The sequence below is a fragment of the Triticum urartu genome, chromosome 5A (assembly GCF_056163025.1).
Source record: "Triticum urartu cultivar PI428250 chromosome 5A, HENAU_Tu73, whole genome shotgun sequence".
Taxonomy (NCBI): Eukaryota; Viridiplantae; Streptophyta; class Magnoliopsida; order Poales; family Poaceae; genus Triticum; species Triticum urartu.
This window is the reverse complement of record NC_141877.1, coordinates 174,454,782-174,468,877: the sequence shown is the minus strand read 5'-3', so window position 1 is coordinate 174,468,877 and position 14,096 is coordinate 174,454,782. Positions and strand designations below refer to the sequence as shown.

Here is a 14,096-nt window from a genome sequence, read left to right as displayed (position 1 = left end):
GCAACCACCCGACATGCATCACATATCACTTAGAGTAAACACATCAACATCATCAAGATTTCTACTTGCACTAGTGATCACTAAACTTTACTGGTTCTTATTCACTGGTTTTTAACACTCATCATTTATAGTTATGACACTAACATATTAAAATCAATTCCTCTCATATGAAAATAATACCGATGCTAGTCATATTATGACCATATCATAATCACACAATCAGATCTACTTCTACTACCTCATACTAGTCTATGCATTCTTACACTACTATAAACTAAGAATTTCAACCATGAAAAAGTAAATAACATAAGAAATATTCATTTAAATAATTAAATGCATGAAATAACTCATATTCAAGTTGGAAATCCATAAATATGGAAATGACACCATGCAAATGTTGGTGTGGTTTGCCTTAATTCAGAGGAGGTTCACACTCCTCCTGGTTCTCATCAAGACAAGCTTCTCCCTCTGAAAATAATTAAAACCACAAAAAGAAAATATCAAGAACACTTCTGAAAATCACCAGAAATTACAGGCAGCAGGGAAAAATCTCAACTTTGGTGTGCTGCTAGAATATTTCAATCCAAACATAATCCAAAAAATCAATTCATTTGGACTTATGGTTTAAAAGTTATGGCTGGTCAAATTTCTAGGTCAAACTAAGTTAAATTTAAATAAAAAGAAAAAGACCAGGGGGTGACGTCGAAAGCGTATTTCTGCGGGGCGCCACCACTCATACCGCTTCAGCCATGGCTGAGAGGCTGATAGTGGGCCCCCGTGGTCAAGTTTTAGAGGGGGCAAGAGGAAACAGAGGAGGGGTGGTGGTTCTCCGGCAAGGAGAGGCCGGCTGCCGCCGTGGAGGTGGGGAATGGACGCGCAAATACTCCGTTGAACCCATACGTACCCGGAGCCTAGCTAGAGGTGGTCGGAATTGGTCGCGGTGGTCGTCTCTCGAGACGTCGGCGTAGGGGGCTCGTCGGAGAAGATGATTACGGCGAGGCAAGGCATTCCCAAGGGCTCCAACTGCACCAACACGAATAGTGGATCACCAGGAGCACCCCGGAGAAGTTGGTCGAGCTCGAGCGGCTCTGGATAGGTGAGGGGTAGCAGTGGGGATTGCCGGCGAACTCCGGTCAGGGACAGAGGCTAGAGGCCTGCCTGGCCGGGCTGCGGCTATCTATGGCATTGTGGTGGATGTGTGAGTGTGTGGTGATGCTCGGAGCGGCTGGGGAGGGGCCGTATTTATAGGCAAGGGAGGAGAGGGGCTCGGGCTCCGCCGAATTTCTCAAGAAGCGGCGTCGAGCGACGAGAGGCGTCAGTGAGAGGGGGAGAAGGAGACGTAGCTCACGTGGCCACTGTGGGAAGACGGGGACGAGCATAGGAGCAAGGGTGGCGACGAGCATAGTGCCACTGGCGCATTGTGTGGTTGGTCGCGTCGTGCCCGTGCCCGCTGTGGCGAGCTCCGGCGTCGGCGAGTGCCAGGGGGAATTTAGGGCATCGGGACGATGATTGTGGCGAGGTTTGGCAAGGCGTGGCAAACTGGGAAGCGAGCACGAGCTCAACAGAGACTCGGGCGCGACGCAGAGCGCGTCAAACGCATGTCAGCACGCTTGGCCGAACATGGTCACCGCATGAACTTTGGCATCACGCCGCACAATGCAAGAAATTCATGTCTGGCATGTAGTCCTTGATGGTTTGGGTTGCGCCAATGCTTTGAGTTAATCACAAGTGGGCTGTGCGAGTGGGTTTCTTCCTGGAAAGTTTCTGGACAGAAACTTGTGGAGTTAACGGGGAAAATCTAGAAGTAGTTTAGGTCTGATCTCTGGTGGTTAGTAGTTTCTTAGGAGGGTAATGAAGCCCTAAAATTTTCAGCTTCATTGGATCAAGAAAAAATACACTTCATGTACAAACTGCATTTTCTATCCAAAACAGAAATGATTTTCTGTAGCAAAAATATTCCAAAAACCTATGCAATATTTTTGCTCAGGGAGGTGTGCCAAGGTTCAAAGAATATTTGGGAATTTTCTTGGATTTGTGTGGGAAAGAAAAATGAGGGTTTCTTTGGAGCACAGGTTACTGAAGTGAGGTTTAGAAGATAAATGAATATTTTTCATTTGAAAAATATTCCTAGGGCCATTTTGGGATTTATCAGAGAGAGAATGATGGTTTTGAGAGAGAGATAGTTCACTTGGGTGAAAATCTAGGGCATGCACAAGTGTTGAAGTCCACTGAGTTGATTCAAAATTTCAAATTCAAATCAAATGGCAAGAAAATCCAGGAAAAGAAAGAGGGCAAAAACCAGGTTGTCCCAAACCTCCCCTACTTAGTACGCATCTCGTCCTCGAGATTCAGTTGCTCGGGAAAACAATTCTAGATATGCTTCCCTTAAAAATTCCTCTCTTTCCCAAGTTGCTTCTTTCTCGGTGTGATGCTCCGACTAAAGCTTATAAAATTTTACCACCTTGCTGCGAGTGACTCGTTCTGTCTCATCCAATATTCGGAACAGTTTCTCCTCATAGGTTAAACTCTTAGGAAGCTCTATCTATGCCATATCAGTCCTTTTCTCCCGTGGCGAGATACACCTTCTTAGTTGAGAGACATGGAACACATTATGTACTTCTGATAATTCCGGTGGCAGTTCCAACTGATAAGAAATTGTACCAACTCTGGACATTACTGGGAACGGACCAATATATCTGGGTGCAATTTTTCCTCGGGTGTGAAATCTCTTGATTCCTTTCATGGGTGTTACTCGAAGGTACACATACTCTCCGGGTTCAAAACTGATTTGGCGGTGCTTTGAGTCATAGTAACTCTTTTGTTGGGACTTAGCCAATTGCAGTCTATCTCAGATCTCCTTGACTTGCTTTTTAGCCGCCATCATCAAGTCAGTCCCGAAAATACGGCTATCTTCTATTTGATACCAATTTAGCAGAGTGCGGCAGTTACGGCCATACAAAGCTTCATACGGTGACATATTCAGGCTGGTCTGGAAACTGTTGTTGTAAGAGAACTCGGCATAAGGCAGACAATCTTCCCACTTGGGTCCTTCGGCCAAAGCACATGCTCAGAGCATATATTCAAGTATTTGATTTACCCGCTCAGCCTGCCCATCTGTCTGGGGATGATAGGTTGTGCTGTATTTTAGTGCAGTCCCCAAAGCTTGATGTAGACGTGACCAGAATGCGGAGGTAAAGAGTGAACCTCTTTCAGAAGTGATAGCTCTTGGCACTCCATGCAAACTGACTATTCTTGACACATATAACTATGCGAGTTGATCATCTCGATAGGTGATTTGGATGGGAATAAAGTGAGCTACCTTTGTCAGCGTCTCCACCACAACCCATACTACATCATTGCCCCAGTGAGTCCTTGGTAGGCTGGTGACAAAATCCATGCAGACAATGTCGCACTTCCATTGCGTAACGGGTAGAGGTTGAAGAAGTCCAATGGGATTCTGATGTTCCGCCTTCACTTTGTTGCATATATCACAACAAGCGACAAAATAAGCGATGTCCTTCTTCATTCCATCCCACCAAAATATCTATCGAAGGTCTTCGTACATTTTGGTACCTCCTGGGTGGATTGAGGACGAAGATTTGTGCACTTCTACCAAGATTTTCTTTCTCAGGTATGCTTGCTCAGGTACGCAAATCTGTCCTTGAAACCTTAGGGTACCTTGCTTAACCTTAGAGAAATCCTGGGTCTTGCCTTCTTGCATACGCTTGACATGGTGTTGCAGGGTTGGGTCATCTTGTTGGGCCATGCAGATCTCTTTTTCGAGGGTAGGAGTAACTTCCAATATATTGGCAAGGCTGGCATCAACAATAACCAAGTGAAGCTGAGCGATCTCTTCTTGGAGTCCGGGAGGCAAGGACTCCATCATGGCATTCAGACTGGCAGCCTTGCGGCTGAGAGCATCGACAAAAACATTGGCCTTATCGGGATGGTAGTTGATACCAAGGTCATAATCCTTGACCAATTCGAGCCATGTTCGCTATCGGAGGTTCAGATCCAGTTGGGTGAATATATACTTGAGACTCTTGTGGTCGATAAATATCTGACATCTTTTGCTGATGAGTTAGTGCCTCCAAATTTTTAATGCGTGCACAACAACGGCCAATTCCAAATCATGTGTTGGATAGTTCCTTTCGTGAGGTCATAGCTGTTAAGATGCGTATGCTACAACATTGCCATCTTGCATGAGTACACATCCAATACCTTTCCTGGATGCATCACAGTATACATCAAAGATGCGGTAGATGTCTGGAAGGGTCAACACAGGTGCTATTTTCAGCATGGTCTTTAACTCACTGAAGCTTTTCTCACAGCCCTCGGTCCATTGAAATTTCTTATCTTTCTTGAGGAGTTCTATCATTGGCTTGGCAATCTTACAAAAACCTTCTATGAATCGGCGGTAGTAACAGGCTAATCCAAGAAACCTCCGGTTTTCTGATACTATCGTGGGTGCTGTCCATTCAAGCACGTCCTTTACTTTGCCTGGGTCCACAGCCATACCTTCTGCTGAAAGAACATGCCCAAAAAAATCTTACTTGTTTGAGCCAAAATTCACATTTGCCGAATTTTGCGTATAGCTAATGGTCATGGAGTCTTTGCAAGACTGCCCTGAGATGTCCCTTGTGCTCTTCTTCACCTTTTGAGTATATGACGATGTCATCGATGAAAACCACCACAAACTTATCCAAGAAATGCATGAATACTTTATTCATCATATGCATGAATAAAGCGGGGGCGTTGGTGAGGCTGAATGACATGATGGTGTATTCATAAAGACCGTATCGAGTAGTGAATGCGGTCTTAGGGATATCTTCCTTCTTGATTTTCAGCTGGTGATATTCGGTCCTCAAATCAATCTTGGAGAATACTTTTGCCCCACTGAGTTGATCGAACAAATCATCAATCCTCGGTAGTAGGTATTTGTTCTTGATAGTGACATCATTCAACTGACGGTAATCCACGGACATCCGGAGACTGCCGTCTTTCTTGTCCACAAATATTACGGGTGATCCCCATGGTGAAGAGCTTGGACGGATATATCCTTTTTGAAGCATCTCATCAAGTTGTTTCTTCAATTCCACTAATTCTGAGGACGTCATCTGATAATACTTCTTATATAACAGTGCGGTCCCGGGCACAAGATCAATTGGAAACTCAAGCTCTCAGTCTGGCGGCATTCCTGGTAATTCCTCGAGAAATACATCTGGAAACTCACTGACCATAGGAATTAAATCCAACTCTTTAGCTATAGTTGTGTAGACAATTTCTTTCTTGGGTATGCTTTTATGGGCATAGAATTTTGTAGTTTGACCTTCCTGACTTGTCAAGGTCACTTCTCTAGTCGCACAGTTGATGCATACTTGATATTGGGTCAACCAGTTCATCCCCAAAATAATATCCAACATGGCAGACTTGATGACTATCAAAGAAGTTGGAAAGCTGACTCCCTTGATACCAATTTCCAAATTATGGCAGACGAGATTGCATCTGAGCATGGATCCCGAGATTTGTACCATCATGCTCTTTCCCAAAATCGAACAAGGAAATTTGTTTTGGGTAACAAAACTTTGTGAAATAAAAGAGTGGGAAGCCCCAAAGTCAAATAAAATTATTGCATGTATGCTATTAACAGGAAACATACCGATGACAACTTCTGGGTCCTCTCGGGCTCCGTCTGTGGAGAGGTGGTGAACTTGCCCTTGGATGGTCTTCTGGATAGGATATGGCCCCATGTGGTTGACTTGCGGCCTGAATGGGGTAGTTAGCTTGGCGCTCTTGGGGCACTGTCTGGCATAATGTCCGGTTTGTCCACAATTGAAACACGAATTGTTGCGCTGACACTCTTCGCACATCAGGGTGGTCACAACATTCTTTAATTGAGTAGTTGTCTTGTTAACATTCTGTTGCCAATTGGGTTTGTACACAACCTGAGGCTACTGCAAAGTACGAGCCTTCTGCATCGGTTGTCCATCCTTCTTTGGCTCAAACTTGCACTTATGATCATTATTAGCGGGTTTATTATCGTGCACAAGCTTGTGTTCTCTTTCAGCAAAGAGGGCCTTGTTTACCAGAGTTTGGAAATCCAGGAAATCAAACATACTGAGAGTGCATCTGAGGTGCTGGTTCGGTCCTCCAAGAAATATGTCAATCTTTCTTTCTTCTGTGGCCACGTCATAGAGAGAATAATGAGCCAAATGGTTGAACTTATGCAGATACTCACTTACTGATAGGCTTGCTTGGATCAGCGTGAGGAATTTATGCTGCTTGACCTTCATAATACCAACGGGAATATGATAATTTGCGGAAATGGTCCTTGAATTTAGTCCAAGTGATTTCTTCGTCCGTAGGCCACATGGCTTTATCATTATCCCACCATATAGCGGCAGCTCCTTCAAGATAGTGTGTAGCAAACGAAACCCTGTCAGCTTCTTCAGTGCAAGCAATCTCAAGCTTTTTCTCAATAGTCCTCAACCAATCATCGGCTTCCAAAGGGTTGATAACTTGAATGAAACGGGGAGGCTTGGTCCTCTGAAAATCTGACAGGTTGGAGTGATGACCATTCTGATTTCCACTTTTCAACAGCTCAATCAGATCATTGTTTCCTTCTTTCTTCAAACATGCGCATAATTTGTTCAGTGGAAGGTGGATGTGGCGATGGAGGTAGTGGTGGAGAATACGGCTCGGGGGAATGTCCGGCCTGTCTCGCTGAGTGACGAACATGGACATCCTCACAAGCATGACTACTGCTGCCTCCCCGTGTCATCCTATTGTTTGTTTTTCCAATATAAAGCAACCGAGATGAGCAACATCCAAAAATGGGAAGAAAAGCCAGCGACAAAGCCGAAAGAAAGCAGCGAGAAACAAAGCGAATAACACAAAGTTCCAACATAATTATACATAGACTCATACATGAAAGATAAACATCATGATGGGTTTGACTACTCTCATACATGAAACGAAACATCATGACACATACGACTACATCTGTACATCAACATGACAACTGTGGATACTCTAACGCTCTAGTGCTCTGCCTGTCCTGCCGGGTCCTCTCCTGAGCCCGACTCAGATCCCGAACTGACGACATTAACAGAGACCTCCGGGTTAAAGGTAACACGACGGCGCTGCCTCGAGGGCTCTCCCTCAGGGGTGGGTGCGGGGTGAAGCTGGATCATAGGGGCTGCGGGGGTAGCGAGAAGGGAAGCCCACTCGGCAGGAGCACTATGGGGAGTCACAGTCGAGGTGCCCGAGCTACTAGGAGGAGTAACTTGGGGAACGGGCGAGCTACAACCGGGTGCAATATAAGGAGTAAATCCCATGGAAGGGGGAGTGGGATAGGACCTAGCGGCTACTAAAGCAGTGCGAGCACGAGTCAGCTCTTAAGCCAGCTCATGAATCAGGAGATAACTAGCAGTGATATAGCGAGAAAGGTGGCTAGTAGCACTATCGTCCGCTAGATCAATGACAGGAAAACGGAGACGACCATCGTCATGCAGGGATGGATGGTAGTAAAAACCTGGGTGGGTCTACATCTGGATCTCGTCATAGCGTAGCTCAATGAGGACCTCAAACGCAGCAAACTTGACGGCCTGAGCGGTGGTGGAAGCAAAACCACTCTTAGAGGTACGAGTGTAAGAGCCTGATGCTGAACTACTGCGCAAAGTAACCACTGCGTAATACTCATATACTCAGTCTCCTAGATGCTCCCGGTACACCCGATAAACTGGGTCGTCACCGTGAGGGTAGATTCGACACCATACATTTTGAAGAAGGTGCGGGAAAGTGTACTATAGCGGTTCCAACTAGCAACATACGACACTGGAGCCATCTACACTCACAACCATTAGTCGATTAGAGATAATAATAAACCAAGTGCATGCAATGCAGCAATCAGATGCAAACACTATCGTCACTCAATTTTAAGCTAGCTAATGTTCAACTAATGTGTCGGTGGTCTAGCATGTCCTAGAGTTAGCGTGGATCTAATACCAAATGTTGTGGCACCCCAGCTCAGAGCGACCAGTTTACCTTGCATTGCCAGCCCAGAGATCAAGTATTCTAGCAACACATAACATCTTCGTACAGAAAACAACCACTTTATTTATGCTAGCAAAAACATAAGTTCAATATTACATCAAGTAACAAGGCCAAGCAGCACACACGGTGCAGCGGAACAATATGTACATTATTTAATGAACATGAAAGGGCCTCGATCACGATAACTACGCGGCAGCGGAACGATGACGAAGCAGAACTCCATAGCATAGGGAAACCAATGTGGACATGATCTAGACACGGGAAGCACTCCGATCCGGTAAGACTTTCCTGAAATCTGGCATGACACGCCACGTCAGTACATTGAATGTAGTTGCAAGCTCACAACAAGCATAAACATAATGGGAAACAATATCATGACAATTTATCAAGTTAAATGCAATGCGATAACACACTACTAATGTAGTGAAATCAAACTTGTGCATTGAGTCCCTCAGACTCTCTTACCAAACAGGTTACCTCGTAACCAAACGGTGATCATGCCCGGATCACAAACAAAACCAACACTTTGGTTCCCACAACGATAATCTTCATGATCTCACAAATATCATCACTTAACTAGTGCCAAGCATATAAATTTAGTGTGTAAGAATACATATTAATGTTGATCCATGGTGTGACTTACTCACGAGCTATGACCGTAACCGAGGACGCGGCTATAGATAGATTTAATAAACACTCTGTAGAGGTTAGCACATTGTACCCACATCACGGAACCCATGGCCTCACACTCCCATTCGGGTGGACCAACAGCGTTCCGACAAAACCAACCCATTGTCATGACACTCTCCGGGCCACTCCGACCAACACCCCTCTGGGCTAAGACATGGGTGGCCCTATGTCTAGAATGACATCAACGACCACGGTCGTGGCAAAACTTAAAAGGTCCCAAATGGGGACTAGATACCATAATCAACAATGGGTACACAAGGTTATGGTTGCTTACCGGGCCAGGGTACCGCACGCCCATAACATTCCCTCGTTGGATGTACTGACCAGAGGCATGACAACAGACCGAATAAAGGCCTTCCCATAAAGGCAAATGTGGTTGCACTGGGAAAAACTCGATTCTGGCACCATAACTCGATCAACGTTATGTTCAAGTTGAATTGATATCAGGTTTAACTTGAAATGAAAATAACTCGAGTCATAATATGCCTTGAAAATGAAACTACCCGACATGAATCACATATCACTTAGAGTAAACAAATCAACATCATCAAGTATTCTACTTGCACTAGTGATCATTAAACTTTACTGATTCTTATTCACTGGTTTTTAACACTCATCATTTTTAGTTATGACACTAACATATTAAAATCAATTCCTCTCATATGAAAATAATACTGATGCCAGTCATATTATGACCATATCATAATCACACAATCAAATCTACGTTTAGTACCTCATACTATTCTATGCATTCATACACTACTATAAACTAAGATTTTCAACCATGACAAAGTAACTAACATAAGAAATATCCATTTACATAATTAAATGCATGAAAGAACTCATATTCAAGTTGGAATTTCACAAATATTGAAATGACACCATGCAAATGTTGGTGTGGTTTGCCTTAGTTCAGAGGAGGTTCACACTCCTCCTGGTCTCCTAAAGACAAGCTTCTCCCTGTGAAAATAATTAAAACCACAAAAAGAAAATATCAAGAACACTTCTGAAAATCACCAGAAATTCTAGGCAGCAGGGAAAAATCTCAAGTTTGGTGTGCTTCTAGAGTATTTCAACACAAACACAATGCAAAAAATAATCAATTCATTTGGACTTATGGTTTAAAAGTTATGGCTGGTCAAAGTTCCTGGTCAAACTGAGTTATATTTAAACAAAGAGAAAAAGACCAGGGGGTGACGTCGAAAGCGTATTTTCGCAAGGTGCCACCACTCATACCACTTCGGCCATGGCAGAGAGGCTGATAGTGGGCCCTCGTGGTCAGGTTTTAGAGGGGGGAAGAGGAAACAGAGGAGGGGTGGTGGTTCTCCGGTGATTCTCCGGCGAGGAGAGGTTGACTGCCGCCGTGGTGGTGGGGGACGGACGCGCAAGACTCCGGAGAACCCTACCCGGAGCGTGGCTATAGGTGGTCGGAGTTGGTCGCGGTGGTCGTCTCCAGAGACGTCGGTGCAGGGGGCTCGTCGGAGAAGACGATTCCAGCGAGGGAAGGCGTTCCCAGGGGCTCCAACTGCACCAGCGCGATCAGTGGATCACCAGGAGCACCCCGGAGAAGTTGGTCGAGCTCGAGCAGCTATGGATAGGTGAGGGGTAGTAGTGGAGATCTCCGACGAACTCCTGTCAGGGAGGGCGGCCAGAGGCCTGTCCGGCCGGGCCTCAGCTATCTACGACATTGTGGTGGATGTGTGTGTGTGGTGATGCTCGGAGAGGCTGGGGTGTTGGGGAGCATAGCATGCAATTCAAAAAAAATCCCTACGACCACGCAAGATCTATCTAGGAGATGCATAGCAATGAAACGGAGAGAGTGTGTCCACATACCCTCGTAGACCAAAAGCGGAAGCGTTATGTTAACGCGGTTGATGTAGTCGAACATCTTCATCATCCAAGTACCAAACGTACGGCACTTCCGTGTTCAGCACACGTTCAGCTCGATGACGTCCTTCGAGCTCTTGATCCAGTAGAGGCTCGAGGGAGAGTTCCAACAGCACGACGGCATGGTGACAGTGATGGTGATGTGACCCGCGCAGGGCTTCGCCTAAGCACTACGACTCTATTACCTGAGGAGTAAACTATGGAGGGGGGCACCGCACACGGCTAAGAGAACAATTGATGTGCTTTGGGGTGCCCCCTGCCCCCGTATATAAAGGAGGAGGGGAGGAGGCCGGCCACAAGGGGCGCGCCAAGGAGAGGGGAGTCCTACTAGGACTCCAGTCCTAGTAGGATTTGGCCCCCTTTTTTCCTTCTACTGGAGGGGGGATAGGGGAAGGAGAGGGAGTAGGGGAAGGAAAGGGGGTGGCGCCCCCTTACCTAGTACAATTCAGCCTCCTCCCTTGTGGGGGGCGCATCAACCCCTTGTGGGCTGGTTAGCCTCCCTCCTATGGCACATATGGCCCATATCTTTCCCTGAGGGGTTCTGGTAACCCCTCCGGTACTCCAATATGTACGCGATACACTCCGGAACCCTTCCGGTATCCCAATACTACCTTCCAATATATCAATCTTTACCTCTCGACTATTTTGATACTCCTCGTCATGTCCGCGATCTCATCCGGGACTCAGAACAAACTTCGGTCACCAAAACACATAACTCATAATACAAATCGTCATCGAACGTTAAGCGTGTGGATCCTACTGGTTCGAGAACTATGTAGACATGACCAAAACACATCTTTGGTCAATAAACAGTAGCGGAACCTGGATGCTCATATTGGTTCCTACATATTCTACAAAGAATTTTATCGGTCAAACCGCAATAACAACATACATTATTCCCTTTGTCATCAGTATGTTACTTGCCTGAGATTCGATCGTCGATATCATCATACCTAGTTCAATCTTGTTACCGGCAAGTATCTTTACTCGTTCCGTAATGCATCATCCTGCAACTAACTCATTAGTCACATTGCTTGCAAGGATTATTGTGATGTGCATTACCGAGAGGGCCCAAAGATACCTCTCTGATACTCAGATTGACAAATCCTAATTTTGATCTATGCCAACCCAAAAAACACCTTCGGAGACACCTGTAGAGCATCTTTATAATCACCCAGTTACATTGTGATGTTTGATAGCACACAAGGTGTTCCTCCGGTATTCGGGAGTTACATAATCTCATAGTCAGAGGAATATGTATAAGTCATGAAGAAAGCAATAGCAATAAAACTAAACGGTCATTATGCTAAGCTAACGGATGGGTCTTGTCCATCACAACATTCTCCTAATGATGTGATCCCATTCATCAAATGACAACACATGTCTATGGTTAGGAAACTTAACCATCTTTGATTGACGAGCTAGTCAAGTAGAGGCATACTAGGGACACTTTGTTTTGTCTATGTATTCACACATGTATCAAGTTTCCGGTTAATACAATTCTAGCATGAATAATAAATATTTATCATGATATAAGGAAATATAAATAACAACTTTATTATTGCCTCTAGGGCATATTTCCTTCAGTCTCCCACTTGCACTAGAGTCACTAATCTAGTTCACATCACTATGTGATTTAACACCAATAGTTCACATCTTCGTGTGATTATCAACCATAGTTCACATCGCCATGTGACCAACACCCAAAGGGTTCACTACAGTCAATAATCTAGTTCACATTGCTATGTGATTAACACCCAAAGAGTACTATGGTGTGATCATGTTTTGCTTGTGATAGAGTTTTAGTCAACGGGTCTGTCACATTCAGATCCGTATGTATTTTGCAAATTTTCTATGTCTACAATGCTCTACACGGAGCTACTCTAGCTAATTACTCCCACTACCAATATGTATCTAGATCAAGACTCAGAGTCATCTAGATTAGTGTCAAAGCTTGCATCGACGTAACCCTTTACGATGAACTTTTTGTCACCTCCATAACCGAGAAACATATCCTTATTCCACTAAGGATAATTTTGACTGCTGTCCAGTGATCCACTCCTGGATCACTATTTTACCTTCTTGCCAAACTCATGTTGAGGTACACAATAGGTCTGGTACACAACATAGCATACTTTATAGAACCTATGACTGAGGCATAGGGAATGACTTTTCATTCTCTTTCTATTTTCTGCCGTGGTCGAGATATGAGTCTTTACTCAACTTCACACCTTTCAACATAGGCAAGAACTCCTTCTTTGACTATTCCATTTTGAACTACTTCAAAATCTTGTCAACATATGTACTCATTGAAAAAACTTATCAAGCATCTTGATCTATCTCTATAGATCTTGATGCTCAATATGTAAGCAGCTTCACCGAGGTATTTCTTTGAAAAACTCCTTTCAAACACTCCTTTATGATTTCTAGAAAATTCTACATCATTTCCGATAAACAATATGTCATTCACATATACTTATTAGAAAGGCTGTAGTGCTCCCACTCACTTTCTTGTAACTACAAGCTTCACCGCAAGTCTGTATAAAATCATATGCTTTGATCAACTCATCAAAGCATATATTCCAACTCTGAGATACTTGCACTAGTCCATAGAAGGATCGCTAGAGCTTGCGCATTTTGTTAGCACTTTTATGATTGACAAAACCTTCTTATGGCAACATATACAACTCTTCTTTAAGAAATCCATTGAGGAATGCAGTTTTGACCTCCATTTGCCAGATTTCATAAAATGTGGCAATTGCTAACAAGATTCGAACAGACTTAAGCATCGCTACGAGTGAGAAAATCGCATACTAGTCCACACCTTGAACTTGTGAGAAAATCTTTACCTATCTTATTGACGGGCACGTCACGTTCGTATGCACCATCATGGTCACGCGTGATACTACCCCTGTTGTCACCGTGCTGCCATCCGACATCAAGAACCATCTCAGCTGCTTACTGGATCACGCTCACGCATATGGGACCGACGTGTCGTTTACCGTCCACGGCGAGACATTCCCCATGAACCGAGCGATTCTTGCAGCCCGCTCACCCGTCTTCAAGGCAGAGCTTTTTGGGTCCATGGCCGAAGCTACAATGGAATCCATCACACTACACGATATCACACCTTCAACATTCAAACGTATGCTTCGGTTCATATACACGGATGAGTTTCCTACTACTACTACAGAGGATAACACATCCAATTCCAATGAGGTATTGTTTGACTTACTTGCCGCCGCAGATCGGTACGCACTTGACCGGCTAAAGCTTATGTGCGTCCAAAAGTTATGGGATAATGTGTCAATGGATACAGTTACAGATATTCAAGCTTGTGCTGACATGTACAATTGCCTCGAGTTGAAGGACAAGTGCATTGGCTTTGTTGCAAAAGAGAAAAAATCAAAGAAACCTCTTGTTTCAAAAACGATTCGAAGAAGCCCACGACTTCATCAGGCTAA

At 44.5% G+C, this 14,096-nt stretch overlaps 1 pseudogene; it reads left to right on the top strand.

Moving 5' to 3' along the window:
- The window catches only part of LOC147970715 (BTB/POZ and MATH domain-containing protein 1-like), a 38,015-nt pseudogene extending 23,919 nt beyond the window's left edge, over positions 1-14,096 (top strand).